Source organism: Lonchura striata, unplaced genomic scaffold (assembly GCF_046129695.1).
Source record: "Lonchura striata isolate bLonStr1 unplaced genomic scaffold, bLonStr1.mat Scaffold_243, whole genome shotgun sequence".
NCBI lineage: Eukaryota > Metazoa > Chordata > Aves > Passeriformes > Estrildidae > Lonchura > Lonchura striata.
In genome coordinates this window covers 74,968-99,608 of record NW_027461146.1, presented here as the reverse complement: position 1 = coordinate 99,608, position 24,641 = coordinate 74,968, and the positions used below count along the sequence as shown (strand labels likewise).

Here is a 24,641-nt window from a genome sequence, read left to right as displayed (position 1 = left end):
CCCTGAAAAACACAAGAAACCAACATCACACAGGCCTTGTTTGCAGAATTCCTGATCCAAGCCCTCACCTGTCCTGCCCAGCACCGAGGGAAATCTGACACGGTATTCATAGGTAACCTTTGCTGAGAGCGGCCATCACCCCGGTCCTCCAGCCTGGGCAAGGTTTTGCAGCGAATGGACCCAACTTCTAACCCTGGACCTAAATTTCTGTCAGCTTTTGTTAGAAAGATACTGGAGAGTAAATCCTACAACAGATTTAAAACGTTGCGCAAGGAATAACCGGCCCAGACAAAACCAAACCACCCCCATCTCTGCTCCACCCCATTTCTCCCAATTTTGGGAGAAATACTGATAGAGTTTGTAAAGACTCCCCTTCCCTGCTGCACCGTCCTTCACTGCACGTCCCTGTTGAGAGAGAAATGGAACTGGAAACAAGTTTTAAAGGATGAGTTTGTAAATAAGACTAGATACTTTAGAGAAATAGAACTATGAAAGATGCACTCTAATAAGATTCATGAGGGGTAATTTCAGATGATTGGTTTTAAGGCATAGTGTAGCAAAAGCTAATAGGCCAAGAAACGCTTATAATGTATTGTAATTAGGAAATAGTTGGCTTCTGATTGCGGTGGCATGAATTATAACATCTGTATTGTCTCACCCTTCACGTGAGACTGAAAATGAAATAAAAGTTTTTAAAAACACTTCTCAGTTGCCTTATTTCTGGGTCAGAAAAGGGCATAATCTGATAAACTGGTGCGTTGTGTGAGGAAGATTTATCTCTCTCAATGTCCTATTCCATGGCATTTCTAAGTCAGCGTTTCTTATCTCAAATTTTCCATTCAGATACATACTATGTAAACCTCCTGTCAAACTCTGACAATTTTCTGCAAGTCCATTTCCCACAGCAGAACTGCTCCCTGCCCAGCACAGGAGCTGCGAGTGCTGTTGCAGGGCACAATGCCTGAAGGAACACCGGAGCTGTGACATTAAAACCAGCAAAAGCAATTACTAAGTAAAAGAGATCCTCACCTGCTCCAAGAACTGAACCTCTGTGGCTCATCCTCACGGGGTGAACCTGCTCCAGGGAGGACTCTCCACGCAGCCCCCGAGACCTGGGGTCAGACGCTGCCCTACCAGCAGAAGAACAAGGGGTTAGTGAAGCTTTTTGGACACATTCTGGCCTCAGAGTGGTCTGACAAAACATCCGTCAACGTGGATCTTTAATAAAGGCAGCTGGTACCTATGCTTGCAACAGACTTTCGTGTGTTATTTCCTCGGTCTCTGTTCTAATACATTTTGATATTAAAAGTGTTTAAACAAGATTTAACCTGAGCTCTGCACCCTGCCGTGCTCCAAGCCCTGAGGAAGAGCTGGACATCCTCACACTCGCCCAAGCTGAGGCAGCTCTCACGTAGGGACAGAGCTGCTGCAGCATTTAACAACACTTAGAAATCACCCCTGCCTTGAGGGCGTCCAGAGCTGGGAGAAAGCCCTTCCCACCACCCTCTTGGATTTCCCTCCCTGCCCCTGGCTTTGCTTCCAGCTTGGGAAGGTTTGTCCTGGGGCCATTTCAGCAGCACGAAGGGCTTTTCCAACCTCAGGGGTTCCACGGGAGCCCAGTGACTGACCCAGCTGCGCACCCAGGCACACGGATCGATTATCCTGCCGTGAGCCAGAGCACTCCAGGGCATCCTTGGAACAGCTGCGGAGAGCGGGAAAAAGACACAGCTGCAGCACCGATCCCGCTCCCTGCTTTCCCAGAGGGGCAGGAACACCATTTCCTCCCGAGCCTGAGAGCTCCCAGGGAAATCCCTGTTAGGGTGGCACTGAAGGTGCCACATTTCTGGCACCCTTGCCCTAGAACCACGGCCCAGCAGATTTCTGTGGGAGCGGGGATTGTTGCTGCAGCTCAGAAGCTGCACATCCCTAAAGCATTTCCTTAGGGACACGAAGCTCCCCGCGCGCATGTTGTAGTCCAGTTTGTAATTTCAGCGTCTTTCAAGAGAGTTTAAATAGCAATGAGGCGACTCGGTGCCAGCACAGCATTAGCTACGGGACATCGGGAGACTCACCAGACGACATTCTCGGCAGAGCCTCCATTCTCAGCGCTCCAGCTGCAGCGTTCGCATCTCTCACGGACTCCGAGCTCCGTTTCCAGGGCTCCCATCGGGAAACCGGCGGCCGCTCCCAGATGCAAATGCCCAGGGCACCGCCGATCCCAGCCCCTGCTCCCTCTCCCCCCCGGACCCCCCTTCCTCCAGCCTTTACCCCTTTTAGAGCCACGGCCCCGCCCAGGACACAAACGGAGGCTCCCAGGTGCCTCCTGAGACCCAAATCATTCCAGGGGCATCAGGAAATCAAGAGAAATAAACTTTGTAGCCATGATTTCATGTGTTTTGACTCTTCACATGGATAGTCTTAAGCCGTACTTTGTCATCATTTGGTCAGCTCATGAGGTTTTTTAGTTTTTAAAATTGTGTTTTCTCGAGGCAGAGAAACTGCAACTATCTATCTTTGAGTAGAGGAGCACATACAAAATGTCAGGGTGAAAGATTACTCATACCAGTGTGAAAAAAAACGCTAATCGCTTGGTTTTTAAAATTTTAAAAGTTTAATAATAATAAAATGGCTATAAAAATAATAATATCATTAGAGTACTAAAGCTTAGAGTTAGGACAATTACAAGACAATAAAAAAAGTAAAGAATTACGGACGTCCGGATGTTCTCGGACATTAAGCTACGAAAAGCATGACTTGTGAATAAAGGAATCACCCTTAAACTAATATACTTGTTGCATATTTATATATCCTTTATGGTTATGAATGCATTCTATTTTAAACAAGAAACTCTGTTTGTTGTATGTTAATTGTTTCCTTTAATCCCTTGGTGTCTTCGAGTAAGGCCTGAAGAAATTAGCTTCTTCTGATAAGAAGCCATAAATTCCTCTCCTTTGGAAGATTTAGGTGTTCTTTGAAGTAAGTATCTCATTCCTAAAAAAAAAACTTCCCCACCTACATAGTCTCTATTTTAACATTATGTTAGAACCTAAAACTGTATTTAACACACTACTTAAGCAAATGAACACAGCATAACTTTCTAACATTACACTTATAATATTCATTATAGCCTTTGAGAAAAGCCAATCATAAAATATGCATTTTTCACACCAGCAAGGACAAGGAGGTATTGAAGGAGACTGTTGAAGGAGAGGTAAAGTCTTAAATGCTAAAACTGAAGACAGAGCATCACTAAGTCAAATAAAAGATTTGTCTATTTGCTTTTAAACTGATACAAAGCAAGACAAAGTAAATTATTATAACTACTTCAAATCTAGTTGAAAATGTGCTGAGGTGTGCATTAAGACAAAGGTGGAAGTTTACAAGTTACAAATGCTTAAGACACTTCTTGCTAGGGATAGATAGCATTGCATCCATTCCTGAAAGATTTGCATCTCAAAAAGATATGGCATATGAATTCTTAAATTAGACCAACAATGACATGCACCCAAAAAAGAAAAACATTCTCTCTTCTCCCTTTCTTTTCTGCTTTCTTGTCATAGAGTGTGACTAAGGAGAAACGAAAAGAATCCATGAGTGACAGAGCTGATTCCAATCAATCCTCCCCGATGGAGTGATCAAAGGCCAACTGTAGTGGACCAAACAGGGCTTTCCCCTTGGAAGTGTATTCCATCCCGTCGAGATCAGCACAAACACAAGGGATGAAACCGACTTCCCACGGCTGCCATCCAAGCTATGACACTGTAACTCAGTACCACCTGCACATTTTTTTGCTTGAATCCTTAAAGTAATGATTCTCTCCATCTCCATCCCTTAAAATCCAATTCTGTCAGCTTTTCAGTGTTCAAAAATGAACTAGTTAAGATAGCACTGAGGAAAGAAAGAACACAATAAGCATATTTTATTGTGTAAGTAAGTAGATTTGAGATGGAATTACTAAAAGGTAAGCATACATGGACCCCCCCCCCACACACACAGTTGTCTTTTTGCAGTTGCACTTAAGGATTGTACTTCAAATATGGTTACACAGATATCTTCCCCCCCTCCACATTGACTGCCTCTTAATATTAGAACCGAATCTGCCACAAAATTACATGAAATAAAACAGTGAGAAACATACTTGAGAATGACTGTTGTTTACAAAACAGGTAATTTATAGTATACAATTACTGATAAGGTAGAACAAGAGTTCAAAAACTGGACTGCTTTACAAAGCACTTCTTCAAACATCAATTTTGGATTATTGCTGGAAGGTACTAAATGGTCTGTTATAGACTAATTTACAGACATTCATAGAATAGTGAAAAACGCATGCTTTAGAAACCTGGGACATTTCATGCCTTTGTGCTAGCAGAACATGAAGTGATTGGCATTTTTCAATGTAGGTTAGCAGCATTTAGAGTTTTTATTCTGGTGTACTAACTGATTCTACGTATTTTTTCTCTTTTTTTTCAGGTGATTTTTCATCTTCAGGTTTAGTCCATGGAGGGCTGTGAAACTTCTGTAAAGGTAAAAACATGGTGTATAGAATACATATATACATAAACAGAAATAAAAAAGTCTGTTAAAATTCCATGGCAATGGAATTGTCCCTAGAAAAGGGTCCTGATCTCTAAGAAAGCATCATTAACAACCTTCACAGTGCAAAACCATACAAGTCTGATGCTACATACAGCTTCATATCACTGCATATTTTATGTATATATGTATGAAAACAACCACATAGGTATTTAATATTTAATTATTTTGGATAACTCTCCTTACTCCTGCTTCCAGGGCTATACACATCACACTGTCAAATTAAGTAATTTGACTACTAATTCATTTGACTACCAGCTTTCCAAATATTTCATAGTTTGCAAGTTGTTACCAGCCAGAAATCATTTTGAACAGGTCAATTGCAATCAGACACAGACAAAGTCTGAATTAAGTAGTCTTCTCTTTTGAGACAGAACTTGGTGAAGAATGTGTAAGTATACTTTAAGTAACTGAATCTCATGAGACTTTTTAGTAAAACCCCACAAATTACTCTGGAAGAGAATACCTGAAAGCTTGTCTCTGTTTCTGCTGCTTCCAAACGAGATGTTGAATCATTACGATTCCCCAGACATGTCTTGGCAACCTGTCAATAGAAATGTCAGAGATAACTACTTCATATTTTTTCCAAAAATATTCCGTTAAAAAAAAAAAAAAAAAAAAAAAACCCAAAAAAAAAACCACCAAAAAAAAACCAAAATACCAAAAAAACCCCAACAACAACAGCAAAAAACCAACCCAATTTGGGTCTTCTTTTAAGCCTACTTAATGAAATGGAACTAAGTTTTCATAGCTAAACTTATCCCAGACTCCCATCATCCCTGTAACAGTCTTCAACAATACAGTCTTGTGACAGCGAGTTTAACAACTTCATACTTACCCAGCTTTTTTTCTTCGTGTTTAAATCTCATCACCAATAGTGAAGTTTACTTCTACAGGTGGTCCTAGGGAACAGAAAATTAATTACAAGTGCCTTTTATGGGTGAGGAAATAGTAACAAACAGTAGAAAATCAGCATTAGTTAGAACTTCTCTATTACTATTCTCTTGGCTATACTCTGGATCTCTTAGGTATAATAATCCCTGAATAGGAATATAAAGTCACTGAATGGAGAAGTCAGGTGACTCTCAAGGCAGAAAATCTTGCTGCATTACTTCCTGTCATTTTATTCAAGAAATAATGTCATATTCTTTGCCAATATGTTTTTTAATATCTGGGAAAGCAGAGTTGCACAGCATAAATAAAATTAATTACAAAGTGGATTTTTGAACTAAGGAGATCTTCAGGTATGAAACCAGAGATTTGCTCAACACTGGAAATTCTACTGTATTTAAATCCAAGTCCCTTCAGGAGTAGGATTAAGGATGCAATAAGAAAAGGAACTGAAAGATTAAATGCAGTCAAATATTCATAATACTTGGTCATTGCTCTAAAATGAGTTCACATTGGAATTTCTCTACTTGTTTTGCTATTAAAAGTGACACATTTAAATGGAGTGAAAACTACAAGGTTTTTTTAAAGTTTTGAGTCAGCAAGACTCTTTCCAGTGTAACAGTGGGAGGGGTTTAGTCATGTTTAAGCTACTGAAGGCAGCCTCTGAGATGATGCAGATGGATTTGATGTGGGGAACTCTTTCTCATATTTTCCCACTCTAGACAGTAGAAATAAAAATTGGATTCATGTAGGGAATAATCAAGGCAGTATTGATTAAAATAAAGTCTATTGATAAAGCACCTACTCCTTTTATGACAAAAAATCAAACATCAAACAAACACGTGGTTTATGTCTTAGATAAAGACTAAAAAGTCAGATGACAGGGTAGCAATTTTTCGTAGTCTTGAAATACTTCAAAACCTTATACGTGTGGTCCTGTCAAAACTTCCATTTAAATTATTTACTCTTAATTTAGATTTAAAAAAAAATATTCCAAGCTGAATTATCCTCAGAAAAAATGAAGATTTAGGTGACTTCTAGGTGTGTGGCTTGAGGACAAAAGATACTCTAGGTCCAACAATCAATAGTATTGCAAAATGTGTAATAAAGAGGATAGAAATAATGCTAATTAAATATGATAATTTACATAGCCAGAATTTTCTCTGACTGTACCTACTAGAACATGAAATCAGGTGACCTATTTCACCAACATCATTTATAGGAGATAGGAAGCAAAAACTATTAATTGCATTAGTAAAGCTAAAGGTCAACTTCTTAAGACATATGCAAAGGAAAAAGAAAAAAACAACCCCGGTCTGCTTTAGAGAAAAGAAAAGTGAACAATAAAACAATGCTGTATGAGTGAGTAGTCTTGCAGTGTCTTCATAGGCCAGACAACAAAGGCTATCTTGATAGGAAAAGAGCAATAAAGATTAAGTCTGTACTATTTCACATTTGTTCACTCAGAGATCTTCTCCTTTTAGTAGCACACCATATGGATCACTGTTGGAGAAAGACAGGGACTTTTTCCTAAGGATGTCTTTATGATGTTAAAGCATAACATATTCATTATTGACTCCTTATCACTGTGAAACATTGTATATCATTACCAAATAAATTACAGCTTGAAAACAACAACAGTTCAATAGCCAGGACTGTAACCAGCTCCTGTGGACGAGGTGCAAACACACACACACACAGAGGGCTGGGTTTAACAGAACATAAACTGAATCCCACACACATATGACCTCAGGCATATATATATATAAATACATACATATACATACACCCCCACCTGTGTGTATTTATGTGTTTTTATATGTCTATATCTACATGCATATATAAACACATAAATATGCAAACACGCATAACACATATATCTTTGTGTCCCTCAGCTAAAGATCAGTGACAGAATATAAACTCAATGAACTAGAATACCTTCCACACCCTTAGGTGACAAAGGAAGCAAAATATTAAACTTCGGCTATTGTTGTTAGTTCCCTCTATGCCAAATAGTGGATTGTTTTGTATGTTTGTCCGTCAGATTTCCTCCCATGAGAGGTACAATCATTACCAATGGACAGAATGAGAGCTCGACATGGCAGAAACTATCAAAAAGCAAAAACTATTTGCTGTGTTGCTTTCCTCAGCTTAGCATGCAGCCCAATTAACAAATTATCTGTGTGTGAAATTATGGCTATAAAATCTGCATATTGATTGGTCACGTACACAAAATTTGGGAAGTTATGGTATTCAATTGTCCTAGTAAACAGCACTGCAAAGCTGGAGAGCTTCACAGCTGGATGTATAAATGACAAAGGTGGATAAACAAAGGGTGCATCTTTATTACTGTGAGAACCCCGGCCTTGCTCTGGGGTCTCATGTGGTGGTGAAATTCCTCCTCCCACCCGTGCTTCCAAAGAAAAACTCCGCAGGCTTTAGCTGTTCGGTCTCAAGGCAGTTTATCGCTAGTTATCTAACAGATTATGTTCTTGGACTGCGGCTGTTTGATCAGCGGCCTGGGTAGAGGCACACACACCCCCTGACATCCTCTCGATCTGCTGCCTTCTTCGTCTCCCTCTCCGCCCAGGGCTGCTGCTATCTTTTATAAGATATATTACGTATAACACGTTTATAATTATTCCCCAATACCTACTACCTACGTTGCCAAGTGTTTTTCTACTCTAAACCAATCTGTGAGTGCCAACATCACCAAGAACATGGAGGTAAGGAAAAAGAAGGAGGAAGAACAGGATCAGCCCACTTTCCTCCATCTTAGAACTTCTGACCCCCATGTACATGCGTTAAAACCCCCCTGTACAATACTAAAAAAATTTCCCCTCTACTTTGTAACTACTTTTACTATACTATCTAACCTTTTGTGATTGCTTGTTCCACCTCCAAAGTTGGCAATTCATTCCATGGCTCAAACTCAAAATCACAGCTGTTTTTCAGCTGTCTGCCAGGGTCTAGAATGCCTCTGACCAAGGCCTGGAACCTCTAAAAATGTCTGAGAGACATTTTGAGTTCCCACATATTAGAAAAATTTTAACACGCCAGTCAGAACTCAGCATGTCCAGTGGCTATTGAATCATGCAACTTTACCTGCGAACAGCTGAACCATGTAAATATAAGTATTTTCTACGGCATCAACTCAGCAAATCAGAACTGGCTTTATGGTCAAAAAAACCATAACAATTTAAGGTCAAATAATCAATTCACAAGTGAACAGGAAATCAAGTTTAAATAAGTGGTATTATAACAGTTTTTGCAGTTAGAAAATCATTCTGCTGCTCCTAAAGAGCATCATCCAGATTTAGTTGACCAGACATTGGAGTTTCAGTGTTCCTGTGCATCACTGCTCCTCTTGGCTTCATAGGGCACAAAAAGCAGATAGGGAGGTTGTTTGTAAAGCACGATGGGGGAGAAAGTACTGGGTTAATTCTGAAGAAAAGAAACCAGATACAGGAGAAAAGAATGGTGCGGTTAGATCAACTGACAAACTAGTTATCTTAGTTGTCAGGTTAGGTTCACAGTTTACTCAAAGACACGTCTTATCAGATTTGCTCATGAATTTGTTACAGATCTGTACTGGGAGCTGCTTTAATCACTGTTTAGAAGAAAGATACAGAACAAGAAGTATGTGAAATGTGCATATACCTTCTCAGAAGACACCTCTGCAGTTTTTCATACGCTTTTCCTGTTTTAGATCAGTGTGCTAAGGGGATGGTTAAACTCAGATGATGTAACTTCTTATGACCTTCCTCTTCCTAGTCCTCATTTACAGAATCAAATTTCCTTTAAGGATTTTATTGGCTTGAAATTTCATTATAAAAATGGTTATTTTTTTCTCTTATTACACCCTTTGGAAAACAATTGGAGAGTGCAATTTGATCAAAGCTCTGAAACAGATTTAAGAAAATAAAGCAAAATGCTGTAGTTGCTTAGAAACGTATACAATTTTGGCTCCAATACAGAATACCCTTTGTCGTTGAATGATTAATGAACATAGAGTGTTTTTTTATTGCAGGAAATTAAGGCAGTAAATAAAAAGCACTACCACTTCTATTTATCAGAGAAGATTCTGTAAGGACAAAGCAAAAAATCTAATAAGAGAACAAAGAATAATTTTATAAGTTCTTTGATGTTGTAGCAATACCAAGCAGGTAGTTAAAAATGAGATGTTATATGCATAAGAATTCTCTGACACGAAAAGGCAATTAAGTAAATTATGGTGTAAAAGCCATAATCCCAAAAGCTTTTGGGAAGACAGAAAAGGGAAGGAATACAGGGGGAAAAGCTCTGCAGAACTCTGGTTCTGCACAGAGACTTTCAGGAGTCAGACATAAGAAAGCATCTCCGGATAAGGCTAAGAAAAAGTAGTACTGACAAGATGCCTCTAATAAAGTACAAATAATAAAAAGAATGGAAACTTTTACAATACCAAAGGTAATTTGGAGGGGGGGTTTTGATGAATTTCAGATGCTGTATCACAGGATATTCTACCTACTTCTGGCTATTGCTGGTCCTATGCCAAATTTCATTACAGATAAATATCAGCAGCGTCTAATTTCCAGATTTGCTACTCTGTATCCCATTTGCCAATAACTTTTCATTTTTTGTATTTCAGTATTTGTTCTAATGTAAATGACACTAATTACTCTGAACAGGCATAAGCCCCATAAATACAAAATTGCAGAAAGATCACAAATTTAAGATAGAGATGCTTAGCCATACAGACTTAAAAATACCAGTTGGAACCAGCAACTAACCATTTTGCTTTATTTTTTGCCTCAGTATCTATAAGGTTGCATGTTCTTCTCTAGTTAGTCTTCACTACCTTAATTCTTTCTAAATAGAAATCACATTTTATTTATCAGAGACACAATAAGAGGACCTTTGTGAAGTTCTGAGAAAGGATTACTGAAATAATAGGTTTCTAAGCAATGCAGTTTCTAGTACATCTTCACAAATATTACTTTGAAATGCTGCATTACAACCTTAACCATCCAGCCTTAATCTTCCTTCATTTGAATGCAAGAAGCTGTAAAAACTTCAGAAAAAATGACACAGTCAAGTAATGAAAAAAACAATTAAAACTCTTCCTAAGTGTTGCATTTTCTCCAAGTGATAGTGTTCACAGGTACAAATGGCAGCTTTGACTTACCAAAGAATTAGGATCCTTTGGGTATAAATTCCTTCCGGTACTTTCAGAACTTAAAGTGGTATTTCTAATGCCACTATATGTAGGCTAATTGTAGAAAGAAGATTTTTATTTCAGTTCTCAAAGCTAATAATTTGAATTCCTTGTGCCTTTCGTCTCTCTAGGTTAATGTGAGATGATGATGATGATGATGAAGAAAAGGTTGCTAACCAATGTCATCACCTGCACTATTTTTATGGCCTGTTAAGATGGACAGGGTGTCTGTCTGCTGATGGACTAAACAGTTAAAAATACAAGCTGTTAGAAGGACAAAAAACAACCACCTAAATAAGTAAACCACCATCTCAATAACTAAAACCTTGATTTTATGGAAAGGTGAATCTTTTAGGTGTCTTTGATTGCAATACTTGATGCAGAAATTAAATACTGGTTTGACTTTTGAAATATATTACCAGTTATTTTCTTTCCCTTTCTCTTTTAATGTATTCACTTCTGTATAAAAGAGCTGTTTAAAATGTTTGATACAAGTATTTAGCCTAAGAGGAAGAAAAAGAGGAGAGAGTGAGGAGGAGAGCGTAAGAGGAAGAAAAAGAGGAGAGAGTGAGGAGGAGAGCGTAAGAGGAAGAGTAAGAGGAGAGAGGGAGGAGGAGAGCGTAAGAGGAAGAAAAAGAGGAGAGAGTGAGAAGAAAGAGGAGAGAGTGAGAAGAAAGAGGAGAGAGTGAGAAGAAAAACTGAGAAGAAAAGGAAGAGGAGAGAGTGAGAAGAAGAAAGACTGAGAAGAAAAGGAAGAGGAGAGAGTGAGAAGAAGAAAGACTGAGAAGAAAAGGAAGAGGAGAGAGTGAGAAGAAGAAAGACTGAGAAGAAAAGGAAGAGGAGAGAGTAAGAAGAAAACAAAGCAAGAAAAAGAAGAGTCAGAGATAAAAAGAAAAACCAAAAAAGTCAGATTAGAAAGAGAAAGGCAGAGAAAGAGGAAAGAAAGGTGGGGTAAAGAGAAAAAGAGTGAAAGACAATCAGAAAAGGAAGCACTTGAAATGAAAGAGAAAAGCAAATAGAGAGACAAGAAAAAGAAGAAATAGAGCTGAAAACCTACAGGAAAACAAATGGAGAGACTGAACACAAGGTAGGGTTCAAGAGAGAAAGAAATAGAGAGTTAGACAAAAAAGTTAAAGTTGGACAGAAAAGGAAAAAGGGTCAGAGACAAAGACAATGATAGCAAGTGTTAGAAAGACAAAGGCTGACAAAGAGAAAAAAAAGAAGAAAACATAGTGAAACCTAGATTGAAAGAGACAAAGAGACATGGGGAAATACATGTAGAGGAATGGAAGAAAATAGACAGGGTGAGAAGGAAATAGGGTTAGAGAAACATAGAGATGTCTTAGAAATGGAAACAAAGGAAAACACAGCCAGAGACAAAGAGTTACACATGGAAGGATAAAGTGAGGAATAGACTAAAGAGGAAAGTAAGAGGCAAAGGGAGAAAAAGGGTGAGAATGATACGACTCAACCACACCAAAGAAAGACAGGAGATGAATGGTGGGCAGGACAGAGGGTAAGAGGCATCATTATTAGGGCTGATTAATCTTTATTCCCTTAATTTAAACTTCAGCAATACACAGGGAAACAATGCATACAAATGCAAGTACAGAGACAAATACAACAAAGAATACATCATACCTAGGCACACAAGTACAAGTCCAATTTACATACAGCAAAATACATCAAAATACAGGAACAACTGCAAAGACAGAACAATATAATGTATTACAAGGAAAATACATATTGACACAATATAACCGTGTCTCCATTTCAGAAAAGTCCACAACACTTTTATTGTTATGACGCACCCGGAACAAAAACGGCGCAAAACGCTCCGCCGACGTGCACGCCCCCTTCGCGTTACGCACAAACTCACATTCACGGCAACTCGCTCCAGAGACTCCCAAAAAATCCTCCTGCCTGATGAAAACCCCCCCTGAAAGGCAAAGGCCATACACACAAGGTTGGAACTGCTCCACACACACACACACACACACACACAGCTGCAGACACAAGCACACACAAACTCTCACAGACAGACACAGACAGTCACACTCTCACACATTCTTCTGCTGACACGCTGGCTGCCACCCTTACGTGAAACGCTGCACTGAAGAATATGCTTAAACGCTTCTTCTGACCGCAGGACCTCCATGTCAAATGGTAGATTCCAGGAAATTCTGTAGGGACCCGGGGACCTACGAGACAAGGGGAGGCGGTCAGTGACTGACTATCTGAGAGCTAGGAGCTATACCAACTCTGGGCCCATCAGTGTTGTACCCCAAACCCCGTAGAGAACAGATGAACGGCAAAGCTTTATAACTGCTCTACCTGAGCGTGACTACGTGCCCGGGCAAGGCAGCTCCGATCACAATTGCCACAACAGAGGTGCATACAACATAAGCCATCGTAGGTACATACAGTATAAGCACAAACAACATAAGGCAACGTAGGTACATACAGTATAAGCACAAACAATATAAGACAACATAGGTAGGCGCAACATACACACATACAATAGAAGCCGACACAGGTAGGTGCAACATAAGTGCATACAATGTAAGCCGACAGAGATACAAGATACAAGAAAACCCGCCCCCAGGACTGGGACTCTCTGCCACTGATTGGAGTTGTCAGCATCTGAAAGGAAGTTAGGACTAGTGTCAAACGGCTGCAGGACAACTTAGCATCACCAAACATGTTATGTCAATCTCCCCATACAATCTAGAGCCCAACTACACCCTGCAAATGACAAATTTCAAGTCCCCAGGACTTGTGCTATTACAGGCTATGCAGCAGGGCAGAGCAGTTGTGGGACAAATACGTGCAGACACCCGTGACACAGGACAGGGAGAGAGAGCTTTTGAGGAGAAGAAAGGACCGAGAGACCCAAAGAACAGAGTGCACCAGAGACAAGTGACAGGACACACACCAGAACTGCTCTGCCCTGAGCACCTCAGCACTGTGATCAAAACAGACACTTTCCCTTTAGCTGGCCTAAGGGGACACTTCTTGCACATCCCTGCCCCCAAACCTGATCCTAAAGGCCCTCCCAGCACCCCGCTTTCACCCCCTCTGCGGGCCTTAGCCCTCCACTTATCTCTCTGGCATCTGGGGATGAGAATCCACGTCGCCTGGCAATGGAGGCTGCCTCGCCTGCGGGGAATGTCCTATGGTCACCGGGCTGTGGTCCCGTGCTCAGCTACAATCGAGAACACCAAACATCACTGCATGATCTTAGCTGCACAATGGACAAAACCCAGCAATCCTGCTACTCACCATTCTCCTGAGAACGCTCGGGCCGCACACTTTGGCCAGGCTCAGAGGCTGCCACCGTCATCGCAGGGTCTGCCTGGGTTAAGAAGAGACAAAGAGACTCGGCATTGCTGAAACACGAGTGGACCTTGGCTCCCCCTCCCTACCTCGGCGACTCACCGCAACTCCTCAGCCATTGCCAAAGGCAACTCTGATGCAATCTTGAAATACAAAATTTCAAGGCTTCATCACAGAGTCCTGCAATACTTCCTGAGAGCTCACAAGCACAGGAAATCCAGGCCATCAGCTGTTGGTGACAGGGGCTTGGCATACTCTGAGTGGATTCCCTAAAGCACACAAACAACAATGGATGCTTACAATTACACCAAAACCTGAAACCTGAGCAAGAACAACTGCTTCTGTCCACTGCTCACCTGGCACACAGGGCCTTGACTGCTGCTACCTGCCTGGACCTCCTAAAAATAAAGGCAAAGAACACTGCTGTAACACAGTCACCCTTTAGGCTTCCCCTGCAAATGCAAACAATGACTGACCTGATCATGGCAACACCCTCACCCCAGGACTGGGGCTCTCTGCCACTGACCTGAACTGTCTGCATCTGAAAGGAAGTTAGGACTAGTGTCAAACTGCTGCAGGACAACTTAACAGCACCAAACATGTTATGTCAATCTCCCCATACAATCTAGAGCCCAACTACACCCTGGAAATGACAAATTTCAAGTCCCCAGGACTTGTGCTATTACAGGCTATGCAGCAGGGCAGAGCAGTTGTGGGACAAATACGTGCAGACACCCGTGACACAGGACAGGCAGAGAGAGCTTTTGAGGAGAAGAAAGGACCGAGAGACCCAAAGAACACAGAGTGCACCAGAGACAAGTGACAGGACACACACCAGAACTGCTCTGCCCTGAGCACCTCAGCACTGTGATCAAAACAGACACTTTCCCTTTAGCTGGCCTTAGGAGACACTTCTTGGACATCCCCATCTCCAAAACTGACTCAAATACCCCTCCTGGGGAGTCCCAACCTGGCACCTCTCTTCCATCCCCTCTGTGGGTTGTAGCTCTCCACTTATCTTGCACATATCTGGGGATGCAAATCCCCATCAGGGGCAGAACGAGGCCTCGTGCCTGTCTGGGAAGTTCCAGTTGTCACCAGGCTGTTATTTCTTGCTCTGCCAAGAGAAAGAAAACCAAACGTCAGTGCACCACCTTAACAGCACATGGGCCAGAACCTGACAATTCTGCTACTCACCGTCTCCCAAGAAGTCTTGGGCCACACACCTCAGGCGCGCTTGGATTCTGACACCGTCATCTCAAGGCACACCTAGGTTAAGGGCAGACAAGGTGACATGGCATTGCTGCAACTTGAGGGTACCCTCGCTCCTCTTCCCTGCCTCACCACAACTCCTTGCCCATTCCTGTGGGTTACCAGGAGGGGACCTTGAAATGCAAAATTGGAAGGCTCTGTCACAGGGTCCTGTAATGCTTCTGGCAAGACCACACGTGCATGAAACCTGGTCCATCAGCCAGTTGGAGACAGAGGTATGAGTACACTGAGTGGATTCCCTAAAGCACACAAACAACAGTGGATGCTTACAGTTCCACCAAAAGCTGAGCAAAAACAACTGCTTTGGTCCACTGCTCACCTGGCACACTTGGCCTTGACTGCTGCTATCTGCCTGGACCACCTAAAAATAAAGGCAAAGAACACTGCTGTAACACGGTTACCATTTAGGCTGCTCCTGCAAGTGCAAACAATGACTGACCTGATCATGGGAAAACCCTCCTCCAGAACTGGGGCTCTCTGCCACAGATTCGAACTGTCTTCATGTGAAAGGAAGTTAGGACTAGTGTCAAATGGCTGCAGGACAACTTAGCATCACCAAACATGTTATGTCAATCTCCCCATACAATCTAGAGCCCAACTACACCCTGCAAATGACAAATTTCAAGTCCCCAGGACTTGTGTTATTACAGGCTATGCAGCAGGGCAGAGCAGCTGTGGGACAAATACGTGCAGACACCTGTGACACAGGACAGGATGTGACAAACCAGGGGACAGGACAGGGAGAGAGAGCTCTTGATGAGAAGAATATCTGCAAGGACCGAGAGACCCAAACAACACAGAGTGCACCAGAGACATGTGACAGGACACTCATCGGAACTGCTCTGCCCTGCATGCCTCAGCACTAAGGTCAAAACAGACACTTTTCGCCTTTAGATGGTCTAAGGAGACACTTCTTGGACGTCCCCAATTCCAAACTGACTGAAAAACCCCTCCTGGGGAGTCCCAACCTGGCACCTCGCTTATCACGCCCCTCGGTGGGTCATAACCCTCCACTTATCTTGCACATATCTGGGGATGCAAATCCCTGTTGGGTGCAGAAGAACGCCATCTCCCTGTCTGGTAAGTTCCAGCTGTCACCTCTTGGTCTGCCAAGGGAAAGAAAACTAAACATCAGTGCACAATCTGAACAGCACATCGGCCAAAACCTGGTAAATCTGCTACTCACCATCCTCCTCAGAATGCCCGGGTTCTTGGCCCTCACACTTTGGGCGTGCTTGGATTCTGACACCGTCATCGCAGGGGACACCTAGGTTAAGTGGAGACAAGGCAACATGGCATTGCTGAAACACGAGTGGAATCTCATTCCCCCCCGACTCACCGCAACACTTTGGCCATTCCCTCAGGGCTACCAGGATGGGACCTTGACATGCAGGATTGGAAGGCTCCATCAGAGGGTCCTGTAATGCTTCCAGCGAGATCACAAGGGCATGAAACCTGGTCCATCAGCCAGTTGGTAACGGAGGTATGCGCACTCAGAGTTGATTCCCTAAAGCACAAAATCAAGAATAAATGCTTAGAATTGCACCAAAAATTGAGACCTGAGCAAAACCAACTGTTCCTGTCCACTGCTCACCTTGGACACTCGGCCTTGACTGCTGCTATCTGTCTGGACCACCTAAAAATAAAGGCAAAGAACACTGCTGTAACACGGTCACCCTTTAGGCTGCCCCTGCAAATGCAAACAATGACTGACCTGATCATGGCAACACCCTCACCCAGGACTGGGACTCTCTGCCACTGATTGGAGTTGTCAGCATCTTGAAAGGAAGTTAGGACTAGTGTCAAATGGCTGCAGGACAACTTAGCATCACCAAACATATTAAGGCAATCCCCTAATACAATCTAGAGCCCAACTACACCCTGCAAATGACAAATTTCAAGTCCCCAGGACTTGTGCTATTACAGGCTATGCAGCAGGGCAGAGCAGTTGTGGGACAAATACGTGCAGACACCCGTGACACAGGACAGGCAGAGAGAGCTTTTGAGGAGAAGAAAGGACCGAGAGACCCAAAGAACACAGAGTGCACCAGAGACAAGTGACAGGACACACACCAGAACTGCTCTGCCCTGAGCACCTCAGCACTGTGATCAAAACAGACACTTTCCCTTTAGCTGGCCTTAGGAGACACTTCTTGGACATCCCCATCTCCAAAATTGACTCAAAAACCCCTCCTGGGGAGTCCCAACCTGGCACCCCTCTTCCATCCCCTCTGTGGGTTGTAGGTCTCCACTTATCTTGCACATATCTGGGGATGCAAATCCCCATCAGGTGCAGAACGAGGCCTCGTGCCTGTCTGGGAAGTTCCAGTTGTCACCAGGCTGTTATCTCTTGCTCTGCCAAGAGAAAGAAAACCAAACGTCAGTGCACTACCTTAACAGCACATGGGCCAGAACCTGACAATTCTGCTACTCACCGTCTCCCAAGAAGTCTTGGGCCACACACCTCAGGCGCGCTTGGATTCTGACACCGTCATCTCAAGGCACACCTAGGTTAAGGGCAGACAAGGTGACATGGCATTGCTGCAACTTGAGGGTACCCTCGCTCCTCTTCCCTGCCTCACCACAACTCCTTGCCCATTCCTGTGGGTTACCAGGAGGGGACCTTGAAATGGAAAATTGGAAGGCTCTGTCACAGGGTCCTGTAATGCTTCTGGCAAGACCACACGTGCATGAAACCCGGTCCATCAGCCAGTTGGAGACAGAGGTATGAGTACACTGAGTGGATTCCCTAAAGCACACAAACAACAGTGGATGCTTACAGTTCCACCAAAAGCTGAGCAAAAACAACTGCTTTGGTCCACTGCTCACCTGGCACACTTGGCCTTGACTGCTGCTATCTGCCTGGACCACCTAAAAATAAAGGCAAAGAACACTGCTGTAACACGGTCACCCTTTAGGCTGCCCCTGCAAATGCAAACAATGACTGACCTGATCATGGCAACACCCTCACTCAGGACTGGGGGCTCTCTGCCACTGATTGGAGTTGTCTTCATGTGAAAGGAAGTTAGGACTAGTGTCAAATGGCTGCAGGACAACTTAGCATCACCAAACATGTTATGTCAATCTCCCCATACAATCTAGAGCCCAACTACACCCTGCAAATGACAAATTTCAAGTCCCCAGGACTTGTGCTATTACAGGCTATGCAGCAGGGCAGAGCAGTTGTGGGACAAATACGTGCAGACACCCGTGACACAGGACAGGCAGAGAGAGCTTTTGAGGAGAAGAAAGGACCGAGAGACCCAAAGAACACAGAGTGCACCAGAGACAAGTGACAGGACACACACCAGAACTGCTCTGCCCTGAGCACCTCAGCACTGTGATCAAAACAGACACTTTCCCTTTAGCTGATCTAAGGGGACACTTCTTGCACATCCCCATCCCCAAAGCTCATTGAAAATGCCCTCCCAGCACCCCGCTTTCACCCCCTCTGCGGGCCTTAGCCCTCCACTTATCTCTCTGGCATCTGGGGATGAGAATCCACGTCGCCTGGCAATGGAGGCTGCCTCGCCTGCGGGGAATGTCCTATGGTCACTGGGCTGTGGTCCCGTGCTCAGCTACAATCGAGAACACCAAACATCACTGCACGATCTCAGCCGCACAGCAGCCACAACTCAGCAATTCTGCTGCTCACCATTATTCTCTTGAGAACGCCGGGCTCCTCGGGCCGCACGCTTCGCCCACGCCCTCCTGGCAGGGTCTGCCTGGCTGAAGAGCAGGCGAGGTGAGGCGGCGTTCCCAAAACTCGAGTGGACCCTGGTCCCCCTCACTAGTAGTTCCCCCACTTACAGCAACTCCTCGGCCGCTCCTGAGGCTCCCTGGTGTCACCTCCAAGTGACAAAGATCAAGGCTTCGTCGCAGAGCCGTGTGCCGCTCCCCGAATTCCCAGGAGAGCGAAGGAGCGGCTCTGCGGCCGCTTGCAGGGGGGACTCGCTGGTACACGAGTGGACTGCCTAACGCACACAAACATGAATGGATACTGAGACTTGCAGCAGAGACACTACAGCTGCAGGCACACAAATTCATAAATAATTAAACTAACAAAACCCCAAAATTCTACCAAAATATTAATTTTTTTTACCCAGTATCCAAATTGCCAAATAGATTAACAGAGACACCCTGTCCTATCCCCTCAATAACGCCTCTAAAATCTATGCCAAACAAATCCTGAAAACTAAGAAAACCCTGCCTGTATTGAAATAAAAACAAAAAAAAGTCTTGTAAACGTTATAAATTCATTAACCTAACACATCAGAACCATAAAAATATTAAACCTTTATGAACACCAGTACGCACGACCCTCGTTTCAACGTATAAAAGTAAAGCTATCCCTACTACTAACCTAACACAAATATCACAAAATATAGCAGTAAGAAAAGAAAAAAAAAATAATCCTCACTATAACTAGAATATAAATTTTTTATTTTAAGCCAAGAAAAATTCATACATTCTAAACAGGAACTTCCTCAAAATCAAGTATTTCAATAAACCCAAAAAACTCTAACATATTTCAAATAACTACAAAAAGGCTAAAAAACATAAAACAATCAAGCAACCCACCACAACTATCTAAAACTATCTACAATAAACCTTCTTTAAAAAAACCCAACAAATACTTCTTACCACCTCAACAATACATCACCAGCAACACCAAACAACTCAAAATACTGTAACTCCCATCCAAAAAATGCTCTATAAACTGAAACACTAAAACTCATCTAAAACACCCACTTACCCTTCAATAACCTCCTCTAACCTACACACAAATCTAAAACCAGTAAGAATTAACTATAAACTATCATACCCTAAAGAACTCCACCATTAAACACTACTGTACCAGACTTACTATAAATCAAAAACCCCAAAACACACCACTGTTAACATCACCAAAACATTTTTCTCCATTCCTCTAACAACCAAATACAAGCCTCGATTTACTTTCACTTGAAAAACATACAATACACCTACAACCAACTGCCCCAAAAATAAAAACACAGTCCTACCATCCAGCATAAATTCATCCAAATGAAACTTCAAAAAAATAAAGCTCCAAAACATCTGTAATAATCCAACATCATTAGATGAAAAGTATAACAAAAATATTTTTTAAATCATCCAAATTCTTCTAAAAGACTATTATACCACAAAAAAGGAAAAAAAAAAAAAAAAAAAAAAAAGCAAAATCAAAAAGCATCAAAGTCCCACCAATTTCATCAAAAACAGCCAGAATGGCTCCACGAGCCAACAAAAAAAACCCCAACCTATAAGAAAATGCCAAACCACCTCAGAAACAAACAATAAAACACAGCCCCTCTTACCATGGTATTATTTTAGTACTATGATTAAAATACACATTCTATACAAAAATGTCCTCTACCCTTCCATCAATGCCACATAAAGCAAATAAATTAACTGTTATCATACAGGACATCCATATAAAAAAAAATCTCAATCGCCCTAAAACCTTAAAAATAATTACAAATTAACCCCAAAATGAAAACTTTAACAAAAGAAACCCAAAAACAAACAACAGAAACTAAAAATACACCACCATAGAACTAACTACCAGCAAAAACAACCCCACACTACACTCTTTTCACTAACAGTTGTCAGTGAGACACATCACAAAAATGAAACAAAAATAAAAAACAGCCCTAGAGAAACCCACAAAACAAATCACAAAACCCACTAGAAAAAGAAGTCCAACCAATTTACTAAACTTCAAACCATACAACAGACCCTGAAAGCTGCTAAAAATTAAAACCGTACCTCTACACTAACTCAAAGAGTAACCAGCATTCTGCTAAGTTAGCTTTAAAAACCAAACTAATAAAGGAGATTAACAAAAACCTAAACCACTAGACAATAAAAAGAGAAGCACCCAGATAAATAACTACCTAAAAAAATCCACTGTATAAATACACAAGTTCCTAAAAAAAAACCACTGATAAAAAGCAACCAACAAATAGATCAAACTGAAACAAAAACCCAAATAAATACAGTAACAACAAAAAAAATTATTCCTAACTCAATAAACCCATAATGCCTCAAACCATCAAAATACAAATACCACCTAGAAATAAACACATCACCAAAAGAGAAATGTAACCACAAACAGTAAGTCCCAAATTACCGGTAACAATAAAACGTCCACAACAATAAAACAAACCAAATGAACAAAACCTCTATAGGAAAATTTAAAAAATGCAATTACCAAGATTAAAAAAAAAACCTCACTAATTCACTACAGCACACTACCTCAAGCCCACCAAAACAAACACAATGCACTCGCGCTAATAAAAGCCTCCACAACCGAATTGAAAAACAACCCTCTACATCATGCTACGACCCATAAAAACCAGCGTAAACCTTTAGAAACGCATCCTTAAAAAACATAAGAACCGATCAAAAAGAAATCCAACAACAACACTCAATCCAAAAAAAACCTTGTCACGAGCACCCGAAGCAAGAACCGTAACAACCAAGAAGCGCCCGGGGCCCTTCTCCTACAGCGACGCCGATCAAAAGCCACCGATCCCAGGAGCTCCTCAGGAGCGCCTCAAAAGCAGCGCAGCGAGGGAGGCTGGAAGATGCGGAGCCGCGCTCCCGGCCCCGGGCGCAGCGCGGCTCCGGCAGGAAAGCGGCTCCTCCGGCAGGCAGAGGCGGCGCCGCGCCGGCAGACCCCCGCCCGCTGCCCCCGGCCCGGCGGGGCCGGCACCGGGCCCGGGGGGCCCCGGCGGCGCCCGAGCCCCGCGCCCGGAGCGGACGGAGCGGCGGCACCGGCCGGCACCGGCGCGGCGCCCGCGCCGCCTCCCCCGCCCGCCGGCCCGGCCAAAGCTCCGCTCGGCTCCGCACGGCTCGCACCGGCGCGGCTCCGGCGGGCCCGCGGCAGCCCAGCCGCGCCCAGCTCCCCTTCCGCCCCGGCCAGCCCCGGCACTGCCGGCAGGGCTCCGCGCCGCACCCTTCGCTGCCGGGCCGGGGGCAGAAGAAGCGCCCCGAATGCAGCGGCACAGCCCGATCCCCGCCCTGCCAGCGCTGCCACGGCTGCAGCTCCCTTCCTCTGAAGCCCCGACTCTGACGCCACGCTCCGGCGCTCACCTCACCCCAACGAGGGCACAGAAACGTAGGCTTCCCTTCAATCGCGTCCCCTAGAAGAGAAGAAAAGAAGCGGCTTGCCTCAAACGATGGCAAAAGGGGGCTTTTTACCTCAGTCCAAACCCCTTAAAAGGGGGGACAACAGGACTGCCCCCTCCAATTCAACCTCAGGAGGACGAAGTTTCAAAGGGAAAGGAGAAAAGTCCCGGCTGCAAAGGCGCACCGGCTCACCTGCTGCTTCTCGGCACAAAGGTTTGTCCCTCGGCTCCTCCTCAGAGCAAGGCTCCACGTATCCAGGTGGGTTTCCAGGTGATCCCCCAGACCCTGCCCGAAGCGCCCGCTGTCCTTCCAGGAGACAGCCCCGGGAGCCCCCCATAAACTCCTCTCCTCCAGCAGCTCCGTACAAAAGCATTGCGAGGAAAACCCCCTAAATCAGCTGCCGGAGGAGCCGCGCCCTCCTCATCATCCTCACAGCCCACACCTGGGGCTGCTCTGAGCCCTCCTCATCCTCACAGCTCACACCTGGGGCTGCTCTGAGCCCTCCTCATCCTCACAGCTCACACCTGGGGCTGCTCTGAGCCCTCCTCATCCTCACAGCTCACACCTGGGGCTGCTCTGAGCCCTCCTCATCCTCACAGCTCACACTTGGGGCTGCTCTGAGCCCTCCTCATCCTCACAGCTCACACCGGGGGCTGCTCTGAGCCCTCCTCATCCTCACAGCTCACACCTGCCGCTGTTGCCACTCTCCAACAGCGTCTCTCCGTCTCCAGCACACAGCCCACTTCGCACAGACACAGATCCAACAGAAATCTGCTACGGGTGTCGGCTTTTCTTAATCCGTCTGGGTACACGACTAAAACACATACGTGCATTGATGGTCATTGAGAGAAAGCTTTCCCCTGGAGAAAACAGTCCTTTTGCCGGCACACTTTGATACACCTTCGCAAAAAGCAGAAGCAGTAGCGAGTCCTAAGACCCCTGCCGAAGAACCCAGCCCTGTTTGGGACACCCAAAGCAGCAGACCTCGAAAAAGGAGGGGAAAAGTCAAGCTTGGAGGGGAAAAAGAGGATAGAAATACAGCAGCCTTTAAAAATGCCTGCACGGAGCAATAGTGGGAACCAGTCACATTTCTTCTTTCCTTGCTTTCTTTGATGACATAAATAGGAAGTAAGAACACGTTAAACAAAAGGCAGAGCTAGGATTTGACAGGTCTTCATTTTGGCAGGCGCCCCGAGCTCCACGGCTGCGGGGGAAAGAAGCGAAGGGGCGACGGCAAGAGAGGAGGGAGAGCGGGACATGCGAAAGGGCGGGGAGGGAGGTCGGGCTGCGGAGGAAAGCGGTCGGGGAAGGGAAAGGCCGGCAGGGCAGCAAGAGGGACGGGGCACAGAGGAGGGAGAGAGGGGGAATGGAACGGAGCAGCGGGGCAGGGACAGGACAGGACAGGAAGGAGCCGGGTTTGGGGGGGACACGGAAACGGGGGAAAGAGAGGTAACTGAACACGGGCAGGAGCATGGAGCGGGAGAGAGAGGAACAGGAGGGGATCCTCCCGGCGCCCCGGCTCCGCCCCGGCTCAGCCCCGCCCGGGCTGCTGCGCTCGGCAGAGCTCGGCTCCGTTCGGCTGGACTCGCCTCCTCGGCCAGCTTCGGCTACTTTCGGCCACGCTCGGCTATTTCCGGCCGCATTCGCCTCCATTCGCCTCTTCGGCAAAGCTCGGCTCGCCGACACAGAAGGAGGAAGGAAAATGGAAAAGGAATGGGGGAGAGAACAAGAGGGAGAAGGGAGACACAGAGGGAAAGTGTCCTTACACCTGGTGGCACCCTGACTCTGTCTGATTTCCTATCGGCCTTCAGGTCTGGAGAGTTCCTTTGGTTTTGAATTGTATGTTCTAATGAACGCCCCAAAAGCCAGAGCTATATTCTGCATGGACAGCTGCTCTTGCACGAATACAGGGAGATTTCCAGCAGCTCTGCTGGGCTGGGATAGGCTCCCATGGTAAGCTGAGAGGATGGAGACTCGGCCCCCAAGCTACAGCCACCGGGACAACTCTCCATCACGGGGCCAGGGAGCTGTGCAGGGCACAGACTCCCCTCATCCCCAGCACTGCTGTCCCCGGAGAGCCCGCTGGCTCTCTGCTCCTGAGAAACACTCTCTTCTCGCAAAAACCCAACTCCCTCACCACCTGCATCTGCTTCTTCTTCAGTATTGCCCGCAACCTTCATTTCTGCTCTCTCAA

General features: G+C 44.4%; 1 long non-coding RNA gene across 3 annotated transcripts; it reads right to left on the bottom strand.

Annotated features, from left to right (window-relative positions):
- Window positions 1-2,588: 2,588 nt before the first annotated feature.
- On the bottom strand, window positions 2,589-13,084 carry LOC144248677 (uncharacterized). 3 transcript variants are annotated; one of them, XR_013341996.1, is made up of 5 exons: window positions 12,785-13,084; window positions 5,435-5,498; window positions 5,063-5,140; window positions 4,343-4,519; window positions 2,589-3,888 (listed from the first exon to the last, which is right to left on the bottom strand). It is a non-coding gene; the product is annotated as an uncharacterized LOC144248677 (long non-coding RNA). The 3 variants fall into 3 exon arrangements; XR_013341997.1 differs by having other exon boundaries at window positions 4,442-4,519; window positions 12,785-13,083; XR_013341995.1 differs by having other exon boundaries at window positions 2,589-4,519; window positions 12,785-13,082.
- Window positions 13,085-24,641: the final 11,557 nt, after the last annotated feature.